Source organism: Rattus norvegicus, chromosome 8, assembly GCF_021556685.1.
Source record: "Rattus norvegicus strain SHRSP/BbbUtx chromosome 8, alternate assembly SHRSP_T2T, whole genome shotgun sequence".
Taxonomy (NCBI): domain Eukaryota; kingdom Metazoa; phylum Chordata; class Mammalia; order Rodentia; family Muridae; genus Rattus; species Rattus norvegicus.
Window position 1 is genome coordinate 47323500 of NC_141541.1, and position 8109 is coordinate 47331608.

Genomic DNA, 8109 nt, shown 5'->3' on the forward strand with positions numbered 1-8109 from the left:
TATCCATGTGGAAAATTGCCTGGCTGTTTTAAGTAAGCAAGCTTTCTGAAGATGTGTTCCCTAAATGTAATGTAATCCAAAATGTAATTTCTGATCTCTATAGCTTTTATTTTAAGACATTCCCATTTGTCTAATTCTTCAGGTACAGAAATTCTTTAAATACCTAAATGTGGAAATTAAGAGATATCTGAAGAAGTCATTGCATTAACTAGTGGACCCATCGTGCTATCAGAATTTAATACTGGAACACATCATGGTATGAAGAAGGGGATCCTTACTACTACTACCACCACCACCACCACCACCAATACTACCACCCCACCACCCCACCACCCCACCATCCCACCATCGCACCACTACCACCCACCACCACCACCACAACCACCACTACACCACCACCACCACAACCACCACCACCACCAACATTACCACTCCACCACCACCACTACCACCACCCCACCACCCCACCACCCCACCATCCCACCATCCCACCACCACCACCTACCACCACCACCACCACAACCACCACTACCACCACCACTAAAACTATTATGACCACTGCTATCACTACAACTATTACGACCACTACTACTACTGCTGCTACTACTACTACTACTACTACTACTACTACTACTACTACTACTACTATAATCACTACTATTCATTTATTTATTTTCATTGCAGTCCCTTCCCACAGTTGCTAATCCCATTCCTTGTTCCCCTTGCACCCACAGAGTCTCCCTCTCCCCTGGATTCTCAAGTCTCTGAAGGATTAAGCATATCTCCCACTGAGGCCTAACCAGGTAGACCTCTGCTATATTTGTGCCAGGGTTTTTGGGTAGGCTCATGTATGCTCCTGGTTAGTGGCTCCGTCTCTGGGAGCTGCTTGGGGTCTGAATTAGTTGAAAACGATGGTCTTCCTATGGTGTTCCTCCCCTTCAGTTTCTTCAATGCTCCATCTAATTCAACCATATGGGTCCCCAAATTCAGTTCAATGGTTGAGTATAAATATCTGCCTCTGTTCCAGTCAGCTGCTGGTAGGGACTCTTAGAAGACAGCCATGCCATGCTCCTATCTATAAATACATTGTAGCATCAGTAGTAGGGTCAGTCCTTGTGGCTTTCCTCCCCATGATATTGATCCCAAGTTGGGCTGGCCATTGGACCAACTTTTCTTCAGTGTCTTCTCTTATTCCCTGAAGTTCTTTTAAACAAGAACAGTTCTTGATCAGATATTTTGACTGTGGGTAAGTAACCCTAACCCATTGCTTGAAGTCCTGTCTATCTCCTGGAGGTGACTCTTCAAGTTCCCTCTCCCCACTGTTGGGCATTTTGGCTGAGGTCACTCTCTTTGAATCATTAGAGTCTCTTACCTCCTGGGTCTTTGGTATTCTAGAGGGACTTCCCAATTCTCACACCCCGATTCTGCTTTTATTCATTCATTCTCTTGGCCCTCTGGGCTTCTTTCCTATCTGACCCTCCCCATTCCTGATCAGGTTCCTCTTTTCAGCTCCTCATTTTTTTCTCACACACAGGTCCCTCTCTGTGTCTCTCATGATTACTTTTTCCCCATTCTAAAGGGTATTACAGGATCCTCTCTTAGGCCTTTCTGCTTCTTATACATCTTAGAGTATGTGGGTTGTATTCTAGATATTCTGTATTTTTCACTAGTATCCACTTATCAGTGAGTATATACCACATATGTCCTTTTTGGTCTGGGTTACCTTCTAGTTCTATCCATTTGCTTGCAAAATTCATACTGTCCTCATTTTTAATAGCTGAAAAGTAGTTGATTGTGTAAATGAACTAAATTTTCTGCACCCATTCTTTAGTTGAGGTACACCTGGTTTGTTTCCGGCTTAAGGCTATTACTAGTAAGTCTGCTATGAACATGATTGAGCATGTGTCCCTGTGGTATGGTGAGGCATCTTTTCGGTTTATGCCCAAGAGTGGTATAGATTGGTCTTCAAGTAGAACTATCTCCAATTTTCTGAAGAACTACCAGATTGATTTCCAGAGTGGTTGTACTAGTTTACAATCACACCAGCACTGGAGGAGTATTTCTCTTTCTTCACACTACAAGGTGGAACTAGCAGGTAACCCAGACCAAAAAGTACATACATGGTATGTAATCACTGATAAGTGGATATTAGCCAAAAATTCAGAATGCCTAGAATACAATCCAAATAATAGAATACAAAGGTATCACCAGCATGTGATTTCAGTTGAGCTTATGATCTTAGCCATTCAGGTATGAAGTGGAATTTCAGGGTCATTTTGATTTGCTTTTCTCTGATGACTAAGAATTTTGAACATTTCTTTTCGTGATTCTCAGCCATGCAAAAGTCCTCTGCTGTGAATTCTACGGTTAGCTCTGTAGCCCCTTTTGGTTTTGGTTATTTGTTTTTTTAGGAGGTTACTTACTTGAGTTTTTATATATTTTGGAAATTATATTTGGAAATTAAATTAGCCCTCTGTTGAATGTAGGGTTAATGAAGTTTTTTCCAAATCTGTAGGCTGCTGATTTGCAATATTGACAATGACTTTTACCTTACAGAAGCTTTTCAATTTCATAAATTCCCATTTATCGATTCTTGATCTTAGAGCTTAAGCCTATTCTATTCAGGAAATCTCCCCCAACCCTGATCCCTGCCACATGCCAATGAGTTTGAGGCTCTTTCCCACTTTTTCTTCTATTACATTCCTTGTATCTGGTTTTATGTTGAGGCCATTTGGACTTGAATTTTGTGCAATGTGATAAATATGGCTCTATTTTCCTTTTCCTACATACAGACCTCCAGTTTGATCTGCACCATTTATTGAATGTTTTTTCCCCCACTGTATGTTTTTGGTTTTTTGTCAATGGTCAAGGGTTCATATATGTGTGAGTTTACTTCTTTGTTTTCACTTCTATTCCAATGATGACCTGTTTGATTCTGGAGCAATATTATGAGGTTTTTATCACTATTACTTTGTAGTATAGCATGAAGTCAGGGGTGGTTATTTCCTCAGAAGTTCTTTTACTGTTGAGAATTGGGTTGGCTATCCTGCATTTTGTGTCTTTCCATATGAAGTTGAAAATTGCACTATGTCTGTGAAGACTTGTGTTGGAATTTTGGTGGGAATTGCATTGAATCTGTAGATTGCTTTTGGTAAGTTAGCCATTAAAAGTACGTTAATCATACCAAGCCATGAGTATGGAATATCATTCAATCTTCTGAGGTTTTTTAAATTTCTTTTTCAGGGAATTAAAGTTCGTGTCATAGAGATCTTTCACTTGCTTGGTAAAAGTTACACCAAGACATTTTATACTATTCGTGGCCATTATGGGGGACATTTTTTCCCAAATTCTTTCTCAGACTGTTTATCATTTGTAAGGAAGGCTACTGGTTTGTTTGAGCTAATTCTATATTATGTCATTTTGCTGAAGTTGTTTATCAGCTGTAGGAGTTCTCTGGTACAATTTTGGGTGTCACTTATGTATAAAATCTTATCATCTGCAAATAGTGATATTTTGAATTCTTCCTTTCTAATTGGATCCCACTGCTCTCCTTTCATTGTCCAATTGATTTAGCTAGAATTTTGAGTACTATATTGAATAGACCAAGAGAGAATGGGCAGCCTTGTACTTTCTCCGATTTTGGTGGTATTGCTTCTTGTCTCTTTCCATTTAATTTTGTGTTGTTTTGCTATATATTGTTTTTTATTACATTTTGGTATGTACCATGAATTCCTGATCTCTCCAAGATTTTAATATGAAGGAGAGGCCAATAATAGTCAAACTCAAGGCTGAAATCAACTAGTGAGAAACAAAGAGAACCATGCAAAAATAAACAAAACTAAGAGCTGGTTTTTTGAGGAAATCAACAAGATGGATCAACCCTTAGCCAAATTAACTAAAGGGCACAGAGTCAGTATCCAAATCAAGAAATTCAGAAATTAAAAGGAATATAAAACAATAGAAACTGAGGAAATTCAAAGAATCATCAGAATCAACTACAGAAACTCTACTCTATGAAACTGGAAAATATAAAGGAAATGGATGATTATCTAGACAGATACTGCCTGCCAAAGTTAAATCAATATCAGTTTAACTAATAGTCCCATAACCCCTAAAGAAATAGAAATAGTCATCAACAAAGTCACAACCAAAATAAGAAAAAAAAAAGAAAGAAAAACGAAAAGCCCAGGGCCAGATAGCTTTAGTTCAGAATTCTACCAGACATTCAAAGAAGAGATAATACCAACACTCCCATGGAATAGAAACAGAAGGAACACTAACTCATTCTATGAAGCCACAGTTACTCTGCTACATAATCTGCACAAAGATCCAACAAAGAAAGCAAACTTCAATTTCCCTTATGAATGTTGATGCAAAAATACTCAATAAAATTCTCACAAACAGAACCCAAGAACATATCAAAACCACCATTCACCATGACAAAGCAAGCTTCATCCTAGAGTCGCAGGGATTGTTCAATATATGCAAATCCATCAACATAATACACTATATAAACAAACTCGAGGGAAAAAAGCCATATGATCATCTCATTAGAGGCCTTTGAAAAATGGGATTCATATTTGGGAAACATTCTTCACAGAAACAGACTCAATCAACAGTGATTACAGAGTGAGGCCTTTTAGACAAATTTCATATATTCAGCCCCATCACTTTCCAATGGCACTGTTCACTAATACAGTGTATTTTTATTTTTTAAGAAAAATATCTATCACTCAGGAAACCTTCAGTATGTTTGTGTATGTATGTCTGCACACACACGTGCATGCATGTATGCATGGTGTGTGTATGTGTGTGTGTGTGTGTGTGTGTGTGTGTGTGTGTGTGTTCTTAGCTCATATTGACATTCTCTCGATGAAAAATAGGGTATTTCTACATAATAAAATTAGAAAAACAGGGTCAATTCAGTTTTTTCTTTCCATTCATACATTGTGAACTAAGAAGAAATGCAATGCAGAGACACATTAATTAGGATAAATACAATTATTATTGTCTATCCTATTGTATTCTGAAACAGTTAATCATTTTGTGTACAGAGTGATTTCCTAACTGAATTAGAATTTAGTCACTAAAAAGTAAAATGATTGAAATGCTTTTAAAATGTAAAAATTTATGTCTTGCATAGAAAACCTCTAAACTCTCAAAAGGCTAACAGATTTAAGTAGACAGGAATGAAGGATCAATGAAATGGGAGTCCCTTTGTCCTCTGGAAGATTGATGCCCCAGTGTTAGGGAATGCTAGGGCAGTGAGACAGGATTGGGTGAGTGGGTCCAGGAGTACCCTCAAAGAAGTAGGGCAGAGGGGAGTGGCATAGGAGGTTTGCAGAGGGGAAACTGAGAAGGGGGATAACACTTGAAATGTAAATAAATAAAATAATCAATAAGAAAAGAAAAAGAGAAGAAGAAAGTAGACAGGAATGATAGAAGGTCTTGAAGATGATGTTGAGTAAATTATTGGCAGCTTTAGAAGAATCCAGCTTCAGGAGCTTTAGAAACTCACAAAAATAAAGAAAAATCAAAGCATACAAAGATTCTTGTCATAAAATAAGAGGGGCCAAAAGAACTGTAGGAGCAATAAAAAAATGAGAAGTTCTGTGAAAACCTCTGTACTTAACCTGACCTAGCCAATGTCATCCTGGTTTCATAGAAAGAGCCACTGCCTCAATAACCCACATTGGACAATTCACCACAATGTGGTGTGAGGGGGATTTCTCTCCCCACTGAGCTATGCACTACTATTTATTCTGAAATGGGGAAGACATTGTATTTAATTGTGTTCTTCCTAATAAGATCTCCATAATTCAATGCATAGTTCTAAACTTAAAGTCATGAAGATGACATAGTTAAAATGAATGTGTAAAAAAAAAGAAAAAGTCATGAATGTATTTAACAGAATTTTAGAAAGGAGGGCTTATAGTGAGGAATATTAGACAGAGAATGATAAAAGCAGTACTAATTAGAATGTGCGTGTGCCTTTGTGTGTGTCTGTTTCTGTGTGTGTCTGTTTGTATGTATGCATGTATGTATGTACATGTATAAAGTTGTCAAAAGCTATAATAAAAGATAAAAATTAATTAGTATGTCATCTAAATTAACTACAGCTCTCTTCCAGTGGCTCAGAAATCATTGTGAATGGGGTTAGGAAGCCTGTGGGATTAAGGTGGTTGATGACTACAGGAAAGCAATGTATCTGGGCACAGCAGAGCTGTTGCTCTTGAGTCAACCTGATTTTGGCAGCATGTGCAGGATATTTGTAAGTGAAAGCCAGATGTCATGCTGATATGGAAAGTTTGGACGGAGTTCACCCCAGCTAAGGAATTACTGACAGTCTATAACTTCTGAGAGAGGACATGTTAATCTGTTCTCAAAGTATAGTATACTACCAGACAAAGTGTCCATATGGCAAAAAGCAACCATATACACACAAAGATATGGAAGGGACAAATTGACCCTGATGGGAAAACAGTAACAACAGGAAAAAAAGTACACAGGAAGGGAAAGAGCATGGATTTGGAAGAGTTGAGGGATGAAGAGTGAATATGATCAAAGCATGTGCATAAAACTTTCAAAGAGTTAATTAAAATATTTTAAACTTAAATGAAAATAAAAGAGTTTACAAATACAGTGATTATATATATATATATATATATATATATATATATATATAAGTTTTATAATCTGCCAAAGGGCTTACATAAAATACATAGGATATTTGTATTAAAGATGCCAAAAAGACATCAAAATCTTTAATATGAAATAAATATATTAACTGAGAAATAAACGATAAAATATATACAAATTCTGTATGTGGGATATGTGTGTGTGTTTGTGTGTGTCTGTGTGTGTGTCTGTGTGTGTATGTGTGTGTGTGATCTTATGGTCATTCATATTATATATCTATTTAATCAAAATGAGACACATTCATGCAAATGTTTTAGAATGGCTTTGGAAAAGATATGGCAATGCCAAATATGGATAAGCAGTACATGATGCATTACAGCATGTGCTAGTGGAATAAAATATAAAACTTGGAAACATTGAAAAACTAGCTTGACAGCATATTATAAGTATGAACACATCTTCTATGCAGTGCAATTATGTTTTTTATGTTTTCTCCTGGATAAATGGCAACATTTTTCTGCATAAATAATTGTGGAAAAAGTGTCCTGACAGCTTTACCTATTTATTACTAAAGTTTAGGTAAGAAAAAATTCCAAATATTTACTTGTACATTTGGTATTGAATAGAATCCTTATTAGCATTTATAGAGGAACAAATCTCTCATTTAGGCAATAACATATATATCAAGAACATGGTATTATTTGAATAGGCATAAAAATAGATCTTTCAGATTGACCTAACACATGAATTACATATATTGTCACAATTACTGTGAGTTCACATGTGAAGCTGTCCCCTTGTATCTGAATGATATTGTTCCCTTGTATTCATCCACCATCTTTAGTTAATGGGACTCCTCTTTTGGAGTTGTTTGCCAGTGAGGACCCATCAGTACCTTCAAAAACCCCAGGCTCTTCTCAAATCTATTAGTTGTATTCCACAGCTCAATAATCTGACCTTGTGGCTAAAGGCACCCTCCAGTGGAATCACAGAGCATGGATATATCTGGCTTGGCCTGGAATTTTCATCACTAGTGGCTTGCTTTCATGATGCTGGATGCTGGATGCTACTATGAATACTACTGGAGAGAAGACCCGCTCAACAATCTTATACAACTGTGAAGCCTGTGGACTACATTAACATTTGGAAGACATTATCATTGGAACAATAGTATCATGAACACCATAGGAATATTAAACCATTTTCTTCTACAAGGTGAAACCTACATCTGACAATATTGTCAGACAAAGGACCTGAAATTTTCTTAAAGTTTTTAAAAGAAACTTATCTGTGAAAGTTGAAATCTATATTGTCCATAAATAGACACTTAGTAATTGAAGCATTACATGTATATGTTTTGGTTGGTTATTTTTTTTGTTTTTTTAGCCATTTGTTTCTATGCACAATGGATTTCTTGATGCTGTTCTTACTAAGCAAATCACAGTAATACCTGCACTAAAAATTATGATT